Here is a 14,666-nt window from a genome sequence, read left to right as displayed (position 1 = left end):
GTCATAGAAGCTGGGTTCTAGAGCCAGATCTCATGTCATTTATTTGTGACAGGTCCTAATTCCCTCCTATATTAGGTAGCTCACCCACCAAAAGGTGGAAAGTTATATGAGGCATCTCTTCAGTATCTAATCTGTACAGAGTTCATGATTCTAGTACATTGTCATATGCTCAGAGAATCAAAGAGCCCCTGTTTCTATTGGAGTCTGTTCGGCACTCTGCATTAAAGATGAAATATCCCAGTGAAAAAACCTCCAGCCCAAAGCTGTGGGCTGGGGTATGAGTTCTGAAACTTTCTACACAACCTTGGATGAATCTTCTGGGTTCCTGCATCTTTATATAAGTAAGAATACATAACTCACCCAGTATGGGGAAAATTAAGCACAGTTTAGTATATCCATGTACCAAGTACCATGACTATCAAAAAACACTGAGTTGTAGATACACAAAGCCATGTACCACAGCTATCAAAAAATACCAAGTTATAGACTCACAAAGGGGATTTTCAGCTCTTGTTATAAGTCAGGGTTTATCTGGTTGAATTTGACATAATTATAACAAACACCGGACACTTTATGATCTGAAACGAGGGGTTCTTGTGTTGCAGAGATATATTGTAGTATACTCAGAACTCAATAGCATCATAGGCAAGGGCATCCTAGGGAATCTGTAATTAGCTCATGCTTAGTAAAGTCACATTCTTGCTTTGGAGTTAGCACAAGAACGTGTACAGTTATGCCCACAGTTCTGAGTTTAAAAAAAGGAGTCGATGCCCTCATAAACAGATCTATAATCTTTGAGATGTTTTCAATAAAACATAATGAAATTTATTACCATTCCACCTATAAGACTAAGTGGATTTGCAGATGGATAAGGATAAGCTGAGCTCATCTCCTTCTACGAAATTGCCCATCCAGATCTGACCACTGTAATAGATTCAGGAGTGATTTGCAGCAAATTAGCTTAAGTGACTTAACATCACCAAGTTCTGTTGGAGACATTTTCCGATGAGCCCTGCTTGCTGGGATTTCCAAGTCTGATTTTGTTTCTGTTCTTGAATTTCTAGAAGGCTTAGCACAGTGTAAAGTAGGCCAATAAAGTGTAATGAAGTTGATAAGGCATGTAAAGAAAATGAGCTTCGGGGGCCACAAAAATTAAACCTTGATTATGCTTATAGTAAGGTTGAAATAGCCGCGAAGAAGCAGGTGGAAGACGTGCGTATGCCTCAGACATTGCCCTACATTTATAGATTAAACTCTTAATGGGTGTTAGAGACTGAAATGTGAGCTAAACCTAGTACCCATCATCAAGAAGAGACCCCAATCCAGCCAGAGCTACAACAGTCTCTTCTGTGGTGACAGTACATATGAAGGATGTGAAACTGGGGGAGATGTCTTAGTTTCCTATGGTTGTAGCTCATCAGAGACATACTGACTCAAAACAATGCCATTTGTTATCAGTATATTGGGTAGCTCAGAAGTTCCATGCTGGTGTCTCTGAGCAAAAATCAAAGCATCACCCCTTCTGGAAGCTCTTGGGTACCTTTCCTTTCTCCTCCACATTTCAAGGGCAACTCCAAGAACTAAACACAATTCTTGACGATCATTTCAATGCAGAGTTCTTTTGGTTGAAGTGGGAGAATGACATATTTCAAGGCCATCGTCTTGATTTGCAACTTTCAGGGTGTGTGTTCTTGAATTTATATTCTTGCTCTGGATCCTGAAAACAGAAGGGAGAGATCTTCTCCTCTGCCTAGGCACATGGTCTGGCCATCACTGAAGTTTAATAGCCAGCATTTGCCGGATGCTCACAGTGGCAGCAGACAACCCTCTCAGTACTTCATATATATTTGCTCATTTAATCTCACGCTACCAGATGCCAAGTGAACTGTGTGGACTGTTTGCAGGAGCAGAGACCTAAAAATGGCTCTTGTCCTCTCTTTGTTGCGTCTGCACTTCATTGCAGGATTTATCACAGCTCTACCTGTTTAGTCCTATACCCCATTTTACTGTAGAGGTCAATTTACCCTGATTCTTATAGGATTACCTCCTGAATTGCTTTTAGGTGTTGATTGTTGTTTGTTTGCTAGTGGTTTGTCTAATCCTGATTTGGTCTATAGGAATATTTAAAAAATATTTCTAAATATCTAAACACAACCCACTCAGTCTGTATAATGTAACTTGTATGCATTTGATTTCAGGGCTGACCACTAGTATTAGATAACCAATTAGGGGGTTCTTCCCTGGGGAAGACAAATTCTTCAGCTCCCGGAATTCCTTAGTTGCTCTAGTTCTTTATTTGGGTTGAAGGCCTCTTGAGATTTCCTCCTGTCACATTAGCATGTCTATTTGTTATGCTATTGTCCAGGGCTTGTTTAAACAGCCACGTTGATGACACTTTATATATATATATATATATATATATATATATATATATATATATATATATAGTAATTTAACAATAATTAAAGAAAAAGTGGCAATGAATTTGATAGAGAATGGGGGTCTATGGGAGGGGTGGGAGAAAAGGAAATGGGGGCAGTGATGTAGGTTATATTAATTTCAAAATAAAACAATTAAAAAAATATGTCTACTGTTCTTGGGGAAGAATAATAGTTCTTGGAAATGGCTATGTCCTCATCTTCCCAAGTAGTAACATGTTACTGGACAGGGAAAAATAGATTTGCAGTTGTGATTAAGGATTGTGTGTGCACATGCATGTGCATATGTGTGAGGAAGAGTAGGTGTGTGGAAATCAGAGGAATACTTGGGCAACGTTCTTTAGGCACTGTTTATATGTACACCTTTAGGGGGGCAGGGTTTCTCACCAGCCTGGAAGATAGATTGCCTGTCTCTGCTCCTCAGCTCTGGAATTATAAGCATGCACCATCACATCAGGATTAGCCTTTTAAAATTTTCATGCCTATATTTTTGAGAATTTCAATGGATATGTAGAATGAAATATGGTTGTGTCTGCCCATGTAGTTAGGGTGGGTAACCAAGGGTAATAACAATAGTTCGTGTTGTTTTGGAGCCCTCCAGAAACTCCATGAGCAATAACTTGTAGGGAGATATCTCATGCTCCATGCCACAGATTCCACTTAATAACCCGTGTCTAACCCATAGTGGGTAATTCTGTTGTATTTTGAAATTATATTACTAACTTATGGATTTGCATAAAACTTTTTCATATATCCTTAGTTTTGTTTAACCTACCCCCCATCTTCCCCTTACCTCTCCTTCATATCCTAAAACTCAACTTAATCTTTTAACCCCCATATCTCCTCTCTCTGTTCTTGTCACTTGAGTACTACTACCCCTAAAATGATATTTTTAAAGTTGGGCTATGAAGTAATAGACTTAGAGGGACACACAGGTAGGATTTGCTGAAAAGGCTAAAGGCAGAGACATTTCCCCTAGTAAAGAAGGACTTTAAAATGCGGTATTTTCCTAGATGATGCAGGTAAGTGAAACCCAATCAGAAGAAGCTGGAGAAGGAAATTGGAAAAGGTGACTTGGTGGTAGAATCTGGAGCTCATAGTAATGTAACAGTTGTTTGGGCCAATGAGCCAAGGAATGAAGCCTGTCAGTAGAAGCTGGAAAAGTCAAGGAGGGTGACCTTAACCTTCAGGAGGGATATGTAGTTCTGGCTAAATTCTTTCAGCTTGGCGAGACCCACATCAGACTTCTGACCTCCAGCCAGTAAGAGAATACATTGTGCTATTTTAATCCATAAGGGTTTTTTTTTTCCCAGTGGTGATAGAAAATTATTTCACTAGGTTTCTTATTTTGCTTAGTATTAGGGAGACAATTGTAGAACAAACACCCTAGGGTTAGGAAACAAGACATGTGATCCGAAAAGTTGAGCCTTGTTAAAAAGTAAGCAGGTAAACTTGGACAAATCATTTGCTTTTTCTCTACCACATCTCTGTTGACCCAACTAAATTCCATTACCTTACTCAGGAGGGGCTTGGGAGAGGTACATCTGGTACATGATTTCACCAGTGTATAGCTATGATAAACAAAAAAATACTTCAGATGGCTCTAATATGTAGATATGTATATTTATAACGATCACACATATATCACCCAGGGTACCTTGCAGCTGTTTCAATGATAACCCTTCTGTGCATTCATCCCTTTATACAGGTTATTTTCTTATTATATGTTATATTCATTATAACACTTATTATATAAGTGTTATTTCCGTGAATAATTTTTATTTGAAAAATTTAACTACACAAAATTCATAGGACAACTTTTAGGAGTTGGTTCTCTCCTTCCGCTATGCATTCTGGGGATGGAACTCAGGTCATCAGGCATGGTGGCAGCCTGTTTTGTCTGCTCTGCTCTCTCACTGGCCCTTCACCAATATTTTCAGATGACACACCGGTGAAATCATGTGACATTTGCATTTCTATTCCTGACTTACTTCCCTTAACACAGTCATATCCAATTTCACGAATGTTGTTGCATATGTCAGCATTTCATTGTCATTTATGGCTGGATGATATTCCACTGTGTATACACACCAAATACTCTCCATTCATCTTGTGATGAATTGGGTTGCTTCTATTTCTTGACTATTGCCAGTGCTCCTGGGACAAGCATAGAAGTACAGACATTTCCCAGAATGATTTCACACCTTTGAATCTGTACCTGGGAGTGAAGCTCTTGGATCACTTGGGGCTTCACTTTTAAGTGTTGAGGAAGCTTTCTGCTATTTCCAGAATGGCTGCATTAATTTACATTCTCACCAATGGGGTAAAACGGTGTCTTTTTCTTCCCATTCTTCTGTTGTCTTTTGTCGTATTGATAATAGTCATTCTTCTTGGAGTACAAGGAAGTCCCTTTGTGGTTTTGATTTGCATTTCCCTGATGACTACCAGGACTAAGAACATTTTATTCATGTCCCTGACAACCCTTCATGTGCAATCTCTTGAGCAATGTCTATTGAGGCTCTGCCTTCATTTTTTTTAAATTTTATTTTTATGAGACAGGTCTTTTTTATGCAGCTCTGGCTATCCTAGAACTTATTGTGTATACCAGGCTTACTTTGAACTTACAGAGATTGACCTGCCTTTGCTCTAGAGCGCTGGGATTAGAACTATGTGCCCTCAAACTTGACCTTACCTCATTCTTTAAATTGGATATTTTAAATATTTTTTATTTATGTGTGTGTGAGTGTAAGTGCACATGTGGGCCCTGAACTATTTAGCATTCAAGTCCCTTTATATTTTGTATATGAACCCCTTTCTCTTCTTTTTTAAGCTGTTTGTCTATTTTTCTTTTTTTTATAATGTTTAAATTCATTTTACATACCAACCACAGATCCCCCTCTCTTCCCTCCTTCCACACCCCCAGTCTTTCACCCCAACCCAACCCCATTCCCTCTTCTGACAAGTTAAGTCCTCCCTTGGGGAGTTAGTTGAGCCTGGTACATTCAGTTGAGGCAGGTCCAAGCCCCTCCCCATGCATCAAGGTTGTGCAAAGTGCCCCACCATAGGTAGTGGGCTGCAGAAAGCCAGCTCATGCACCAGGGATGGATCCTGATCCTACTGCCAGGGGACCCCTTAAGCAGATCAAGCTACATGACTATCTTGCTTTGCAGAGGGCCTAGTCCAGTCCCATGCAGGTTCCACAGCTGTTGGTCTAAAGTTCATGAGTTCCCACTAGCTGGGTTTGGTTGTCTCTGTAGGTTTCCCCATCATGATCTTGACCCCCCCTTACTCATAGAATCCTTCTTCCCTCTCTTTGACTGGACTCCTGGAGCTCAGCCTGGTGCTTGGCTGTGGATCTCTGCATCAGCTTCCATCAGTTAATGGATGAAGGCTCTATGATGACAGTTAGGGTATTCACTGATCTGATTATGGGGGCAGGCCAGTTCAGGCACCTTTCCACTATAGATGGTATTCTAAGCTGTGGTCATCATTGTGGATACCTGAGAACTTCTCTAACACCCTGTTTCTCCCTCTCCCCATGATGTCTCCCTCTATCATGGTATCTCTTTCCTTGTTCTACCACTCTGTTCCTGTTCTAACCCCTTTTCATAAGTAGAGTTCAGTTTGTTGATTATTTCTTCTGCAATACTTAGGCTGTTAGTTTGCTATAATCTCTCTCTCTCTCTCTCTCTCTCTCTCTCTCTCTCTCTCTCTCTCTCTGTTTGTTTGATTTGTTTTAGGGACTTCATCCAAAGCATTCTGCATTATGCCAATGTCCTGATGCCTTTTGTTTTATTTCATTGCTGCAGGTTGTATATATAAGCCTTCAAACTTTTCTGAGTTGATTTTTGTAACATGACAGTAAAAGGTCTACTTTTATTGTTCCTTACATGGATTGCCAGTTTCTCAGCACCATTTTGGAGAGACCATTCTTTCTTTTAAAAAAATTTAATTGTGTGTTTGAAGATGATGACAGTTTGTAGGCGTAGGCGAGCGTCAGGCCATGCATATGGAGGACAGGGGACAAATTACAGCAGTGGGTTTGTTCTTTCCTTCTGCTGTGGGATCTAGGGATCAAAGTCAGGTCATCGGGCCTGTGACACAAGTACTTTTAGCAGCAGAACCACATGACCAGCCCAAGAGTGTCTTTTCTAAATGCATATTCTCAGGACCTTTAATAAAAGTCAGTCTCTGTAGATGAGTAGGCTTAGTGCTAAGTCCTCTGTTGTACCCCATTTCATATTATCACCCTCTCCTCTGTCTCTGCTATCTCTTGCTCAGTATTATGTTATTTAGATTACATAAGTTTCATAGTATATTTCATAGGTAGTACAATATCTCCTGCTTTATTAGTTTAAGTGAATACTGCTTTGATGACTCAGGGTTTGGGGTGTGTGTGTGTGTGTGTGTGTGTGTGTGTGTGTGTGTGTGTGTGTATGTAGTTGTATACCTATCTTAAGTTTTCTATAATTATGTGATGAGTACATGAGTACAACTGGTACATATTAAGGAACAGAATTAAGTTTGTAGTAAGTGTTTAGTAATACAAACATTAAAAAATTCTCGTGATCCATGAACATAGTATGCCTTTCCTTTGTTTAGAGTATTCTCTAGTTTCTTTCATCATGGTAGAGATCTTTCACTGCTTTAGTTATATTTATTGTTGGGATTTTGTAGCTGTTTTGAATGAGATTACTGTCTTAGTTTCTACCTTACGTAACTGGCTATCCACATCCAGCAGTGCTACTACTTGGTATCATTTTGCAGCATTCCTGAATTCCTTCATTAGTTATGTTAGGGTTTTGGTATAATCTCTATATAAGACCACATGATATATAAACAATGGCAATCTATTCATATATATTATGTAATATGTACACATATATAAAATTTGGATGCCCTTTGTTTCTTGCACTTGCCTATTTCTTCTGGGTGAGACTCACTGTGCAGTCCTGATGCAATTGGTCAAAGTGTGTTTCCTGTTCATGCTCAGATACTTTAGAAAATTTTCAGTTATTCCCCCATATGCTATGGTGACAGCTGTTGTTGTTGACTTATGTGTGACCTCTATTGTGATGAGGTCTATTCCTTATATAACTATTATTCCATCATTTTCTATCATTAAGGGATGTTGAATTTTTATCAAATACCTTTTCTTCCTTTGTTAAGATGATAATGTGATTTTCTGAATTCTACTGAAATGTTTTACATAGTTACCGATTTACATATTTGGAGTCTTGTTTTCATCATTTAGATGAGTCTTATGTGATTATGGTAAAGTCCTTTTTAATATAATTTTGGATATTTTGGTTGCACTTTGTTGAAATTTTAATATCTATGCTGTTCAAGTATGTTGACCTTCATCCCCTTTTCTCCCTCATATTGGTTTATTTTTGCTATCTGAGGAAGGGAGGTAGAAGAATTTTAGATAAATTAGTTTCTCTTAAATTTTGGGAGATAATTTAAGAAATTTTGAGCTTCTTCTACCCTATTTCTCCTCCTCTCCATTTTCCTCTTCCTTTTCTCCTCATCTCTCACCCTCAATTATCCTCCCTTCCTATTTTTTAAGTGATATAACTCAGGGTCTTGTGGGTATGAGTCAAGAGCTCTATCACGTCCTACTATGTAGAGCTGTATCACTGAAAGCTTCTTAGAATGCTTGGTGGAACTCAGTAGTGATTCTTCTGCTCCTGGGCTTTGCTTTGATGAGGACTCCTTATTACCATTTCAACCCTGTTATTGATTATTGATTCTTTTACATTTTTATTTCTACATGATTCCATCTTGGTAAGGCATATTTTCACATTTATTATTTCAGAGTCTATGTTTTCATTCAAAAATTTCATTTCAGATGTTTTAGTGTATTATTATACACACCATATATATATATATGTATATGCTCAAGTTATTAATAATTACCATATGCTATTCTAATGTATAGCTATAACAAGATTTTCTTAGCAGGCTCCCATAAAGAAGAATATTTAGACTTCTGACATTATAAATACATTGTGATTAAGCCAATATAATTTAACAAGAATTTTTAACACTCATAATTTTTTAACATTCATGTTTTAATAGGACTTAATTTATTCAGTATGCATAGTGAGGCCAAGCCAATTTTTTAATCTATAAATTTGTACCAGATGGTCCAAAATTCATTTATACTGGACAGTAGGATCATTGTTTGCCTATGTGAGCTTCCTTGGTTGTCCAGGCCTTCGTCCTGGACCCCTCAGATTGTCATTCAGAGCTGAAGGCTGAAGGCTGACTCAGAAGTGTCTCTCACTCCCAATCTGTGTTCTGCTGTGACACTTTCTGAACGTTTGAATAGAAAACCTACGCTCTCTCGCCTTGAAGCTAGAATAAAATGTCATGCATATCCCTCATTTTAAAACATGCTTTTTAAAATACATGTTTCATTTGAACATTCATAAGCCCCAAGGGTAAAACGAATATTTAATAGTAACCTTGCCATCATTATAGATTGCCAACCTTCAATTTTGTGAGTCATGGGGAAACATATCTTATTTTTGTTTTATACACATTAGCTTGATAATTTATAAATTAAACTTCCTTTATATGTTTATTGGTGATTTTTATTATTTTAGAGACAGAGTTTCACTCTAGAGCCCAGGCTGATTTTGCCTCAGCCTCTCAAGTGAGGGATTACAGGTGTGTTCTACCAAGTCTAGGTCTCAATGGTTATTTTCATTTTCATTTTTTTCCATTGCTGTGACAAAGATATAGCTTAGGATCTTATTAATGACAGAAAAGTACTCTACCACTGAGCTATACCCCAGCCTTTTTGGTTATTTTTTTTAATATGTGTGAACTTATTTTCATTTTTGCTTTTGTATTTCTCCTTTATTTTGGACTGTATGGCATTTTCAAATGTTCTTCCTCCTTTGGATTAAATTTATTGAGGTGTAATTGGTCCAACAGTCTTAATGTTGCACAATTCACCTACCATATAATTCATAATTTAAAATATGCAATTCAGTGTATTGAGTACCTTGACAAATCAGAGCAGCCATTGCTATAAACAATTTTAGGACATTTTTCTTAATAAAAAGATAAGTTAAGTCTTCCTGGAAGTCATGTCCCCCACTACTTCTCTCTTCACTGGGCTCTGACAATCTTTAATTTACTTTCTATCTCTGTATAATTGCTGACTGTGCATATTTCACATAAATGGAATGCGTGGAATTTTTTGTAGCTGCTTGGTTTAACTATGGTAAAGCCTGTTTCCACAGTGTATTTATCTTGTAGCCTTTATCTAGACATCATTCTAACTTTTGAGAATGTCTTATTGTGGACATGCTTTATTTATTTATTCACTTATCAGTTGATAAACATTTGGGTTGTTGATACTCTTGGCTTACATGAACAGTGCTTCTATTTTATTCATATTCAAGGATCTTTTTGTGCATATTTCCACCTATGCTGGATTAATCAGCAGGAATGGAGACGGTAATATGTAATGCATGTTTGATATTTCAGGGAAATGCAAAATGATTTCCAAAGCAGCAGTTGCACTATTTTGCATGCTAACCAACAACGTTTGAGCAGTCTATTATTCCTGCCCCCTCATTATTATGTGATTTTATGTTTTGGGGGATGCAGTCATCTTGGTAGGTATTTCATTGTGATTTTGATTTGCATTTCCCAATACCTAATGACAGAAATTTTCTTTTCATGTGCTAATCCATTTGAGAGCCTTTGGGAAATGGCTAGCTATACACCTGACTTTTTAGCCGGGTTGCTTATTTTATTGCTGTTGAATCATAAACTTTATGCATGTCCTGATGTTCAGCTCCTTACGTGATCAATGACTGATACGTGATCAAACATATTTTCTCTAATTCTACACGTGTCTTCACTCTCTGGGGTTGCTTGCTGTGGCACAATTTTACTTGACTTTGGTGAAGTCTAATTTGTGTGTTTCTAAATCTTTATTATGTTATCCGACAGAGTTACATGTAGTAAACTTCACTTTTGTAGATTATATTTTTGTTACTTGATGTGCTGTGGTGTGTGTGTGTGTGTGTGTGTGTGTGTGTGTGTGTGTGTGTGTTTGTGTTTTCAAGATTCTGTTCTCTCCTGCCACCTGCTAGGATTCAGAGACTGGACTCAGGTCATCAGATATGCACAGAAGTGCTTGGACCTGCTGAGCCCTCTCACCAGCCCTGGAGAGCAAATGTCTTCAGGTTTTGATAAACACATGCTCTTCAGCACAGTCACCAAGATGCAGAGCTGTTCTGTCACAGTCAGATATTACCTGAATCATTTTGATCTGTTTTCTTTCCTTAAGTAGTTGTTTTCCCCCCAGAATATCAAACCAATAGAGTCACAGACAACAAAATAGTTAGTATGAGGGTTTTTGTAACAGTAATGCTGTTTAGTTTTAATAATTAGATTCTAATTTTTTTATATTCAAGCTACTTATTTATGGATTATCAGTGTTATGATTCCTGCGTATCTCTATGCACATGTTTTACTGTCACTTAGTTTTATGTGATGTCTTTATATTACACACATGTTCTGTGAAAATCTTAGCAGTCTCTCACTCATCACTCATACCTCTAAATTTCCTAAGCAGAAAGTCCTGAATCAAACTTGCAGACTTGGTACGAATCAGGTAAGTATTCATACAGATGAAGATATTGCAAATGTGTGAATATGGTAATTGTCCAACTTTTCCTGTTCTTTGATATTTTGCTATGTGTTGCTTGAGAGTTTCCCTCCAGGTCCCACTGGGCCCGCAGTCCCACAACCCACCTATAAAATAATCACTCAGACGTTTATATTAGTTATAAACTGTATGGCCATGGCAGGCTTTTTGCTAACTGTTCTTATATCTTAAATGAACACATTTCTATAAATCTATACCTTGCCACATGGCTCGTGGCTTACCGGTATCTTTACATGCTGCTTGTCCTGGCGGTGGCTGGCAGTGTCTCCCACTCAGCCTTCCACTTCCCAGAATTCTCTTCTCTGCTTGTCCTGCCTGTCCTTCCTGCCTGGCTACTGGCCAATCAGTGTTTTATTTACTAACCAATCAGAGCAACATATTTGACATACAGAACATCCCACAGCAGTTATAGGAGAACATGTTCTTCCAATTTCACCTCAAATAGAAGCTTAAATATAAAATACAAGGAAGCAGATTTTTCCTTTGGATTCTAATTAGAATCTCCGTCCTTATCTCTCTTGTACCTTTGGAGCATAGTTTAGATCCTAGCCACATAAAGTTAGTCTGTTGACTGAGCTAGGCCCAGTACTTAGTCCTAGATCCTTGAAGCAGTGTCAAGAATGGGGAAGAAGGAGAAGCCGGGACATGGAGCTTAGTGATGGGATTCTGTTCTCACACAGTGGGTTTCCATCTTGCTCCTCACTGCTCTATCCTCACAAAAAGAAATGAAAATCATGACTGCCCCACCCAATGGAAGAAATAGTTAATGACCACTAGCAAGATCAGTCCACAACCATTTCAAAAAATTGGTTCAGAATCAGAATGATTAAATAGAGGAGAGAAAATTGTAGCAACAAGCTCGAAGTTGCAGGGACTGCTTTTGAAAGTGGCCAGGGTAGATCTTCCTCTACAGCACTGAGCTCTTCTGAGACCGGTGAGGGCACATGATGACCCTCTACCCAGCACCCTCCTCCTTTCCTTATGCTTGGTTACTCTGACCAGAAGCAAAGAAAAAAATATCTGTACCGGTTAGACTCTGTCAACTTGACACAAGCTAGAGTCACCCGAGAAGAGGGATAATCAACTAAAGAATTGCCCCCATCATCTTGGCTTGGGGACATTGTCTCTACTAATGATTGGTATGAGAGGGTCCAGATCACTGTTGGCAATGTCACCCTGGGAAGATGCTCATGGGTGGTATAAGAACACAAGGAGAGAGAGCCACATAGAGCAAGCCAGAAAAGTATTGTTTGTCCAGGGCCTCTGCTGCCGTTTCTGCCTCGCATCCCCACCTTGGCTTCTCTCTATGATGAACTGTGGCACAGAAGTGTAAACCAGCAAAGCCTTTCCTTTCCCAAGGTGCTTTTAGCCATGATTTTAGCCCAGTCACAGAAACCAAACTAGGACAGTGTGTCAGAGCATCCAATGATGGGAATGGCAAAACCAAAAATAATTAAAACAAAATTTTTTATTCTAACCTTACAGAAATGCAACATCTCCATTAGAGTATCCCATGTACTATATTAAGTGGTATATATTTTCCTAACCTTAGTCCTCTTGCCTACGATGTGTTTATTTTTTTTAAGAGGAACTGGGGCTTGAAAGCAGGATGATGTGCATACTACTCAGATGCTTTACCACTGATGTTCATCTTCAGGCCTAGACATTTTTGCAAAAGAATGTGAAAGGACATTTATAGTTGTCGTCTTTCTCTTTCTGTGTGCGCAGTCAAAGACAGCCTTCAGGTGATCTTTTCCTCTTATCTTTTCTTCTGCCAAGGCCTCCCCCTTCATGTCCTCCACTGGGATGTGGAGCTGCCTGACTATCCAGGGATCCACCAGAGGCTTGCATGCATTTATCCTTCATATACCCTTGTATTTTCATGTCCATTGTGACCTCATTAGGAGGGAAAATGCCTATGAGGCTGATCCAACTTGTCTCTCTAAAGGCTGTTGGCAGCAATGCATTGGGGGAGGGAATCTGGGGCCAAACTGAAACAACGAACATTCTAGACCTCAGGTAATAGTGAATATAAACTGATATTCTCTATTTGGTTTGGATTTTGGTTTGTGTTTTTACTATGGCTTCTTTTGCCGTATAACTCATATCCCTGGTTGTTGCCATATGGACCGACTTCGTCGTTTTCTCATGATCTAATGGATTGGCCCGTCTTACCGTGGCCAGTTCTGTGGGTCAGGTATCTAGACATGGCCTCCTAGGATCCTCTATGCTAAGCCCTGCGAGGTAACAATGAAGATGTGAATAAGTTTGTTTCCATGTGAGGCCACACGTGGAGATGAATGCCTTTCCTGGCTCAGTCGGTTTGCTGGCAGAATTAGTTTTTGTGGCTGTGAGGGAAGATACTAGCTTTGGCTGTCTAAAGGTCAGAGTCCAATGTCAAGGCTGCCTGTGGCTTCTCACTACACTGCTTCCTTCCACATGCCACTCCCATTGTTGGGCATCCAGGACAGGTTCTTGTTTCTTAGTAACTCTTACAGAAGGACAAATTCTCTTTTGAGGACTTTCAGCTAAGTCAATGTGACCCAGAAGACATTCACATTGTATTTATTTCCAGTAAATTCATTAGGGATCTTTAATTCCAGTGGTGAAATCCCTCCACTGTATTCTACTATGCAGTCTTGTAGAGCAGTGATTTTTAACCTGTGGGTCATGATCCCTTTGAGGGTCAAATGACCCTTTCACAGGGGTCACCAAAGACCATCAGAAAACACAGATGTTTATATTACTCTTCATGATTAGCAAAATTACGAAGTCACAATGAAAATAATTTTATAGTTGGGGGTCACCACAACATGAGGAACTGTATTAAAGGGTCTCAGCATTAGAAAGGTCAAGGACAAGTGTTATAAAGGGAGGTCATGCATCTTCCGTCACTCTGAGACAGATTCATGAAGGTGAGGAACATGAAATAGTGAAATAGTTGTTCACTGTTGAGACAGGGTCCAAAAAGAGCATCTTGTTAGGACAGGTTTCCTGTCATGGTAGTTGTAAGGCAAGGAGGCCAGCAGGAGTGCAGAGGAGACTCTCTGGGGAAAACATTGGCTAGTCTGAGAAAGACTACAGTAAAGCTTGTGTGAAGGGTGAGATGTGAAGGTAGAAACCGAGAGTCAAAGTTTTCAGTGGAGAGCATTATAGGACGTTGAATTGGGGAGCCAGGGTACAATGGGTGAGGCTCAGGAGCAGATGTACAGAGAACTTTTGACCCTTTTCTGTAGGCATATCAGTTACATCTAGCACCATGGACCATTTTTCATAAACATTCACACACACTGCTTTCATTGTGTGTTTCTGACTATACAGTGACCTGCTCCTTTAAAACTTAACCTGTCTGGTCTCTTGAGCCAATGCCAAGTTCTCACAGGGAGCAAGACAGGGTCTGTCACTGAATCTCCACTCCTAGGGCATTTTTTTTTTTAATTAGAAAAAGGACTGTATGAATTCAGGTCACAGGCCTTCAAGAAGAAGGAAAGTGTCTCACTGCAGAGTCACCCTAATTTCTTCATGGAAGCCTA

Source organism: Peromyscus californicus, unplaced genomic scaffold (genome assembly GCF_007827085.1).
Source record: "Peromyscus californicus insignis strain IS unplaced genomic scaffold, ASM782708v3 Scaffold_1__1_contigs__length_55948999, whole genome shotgun sequence".
In the NCBI taxonomy this organism is placed as follows: domain Eukaryota; kingdom Metazoa; phylum Chordata; class Mammalia; order Rodentia; family Cricetidae; genus Peromyscus; species Peromyscus californicus.
The sequence above is the reverse complement of the archived record's forward strand: the minus strand, read 5'-3'. Positions refer to the sequence as shown.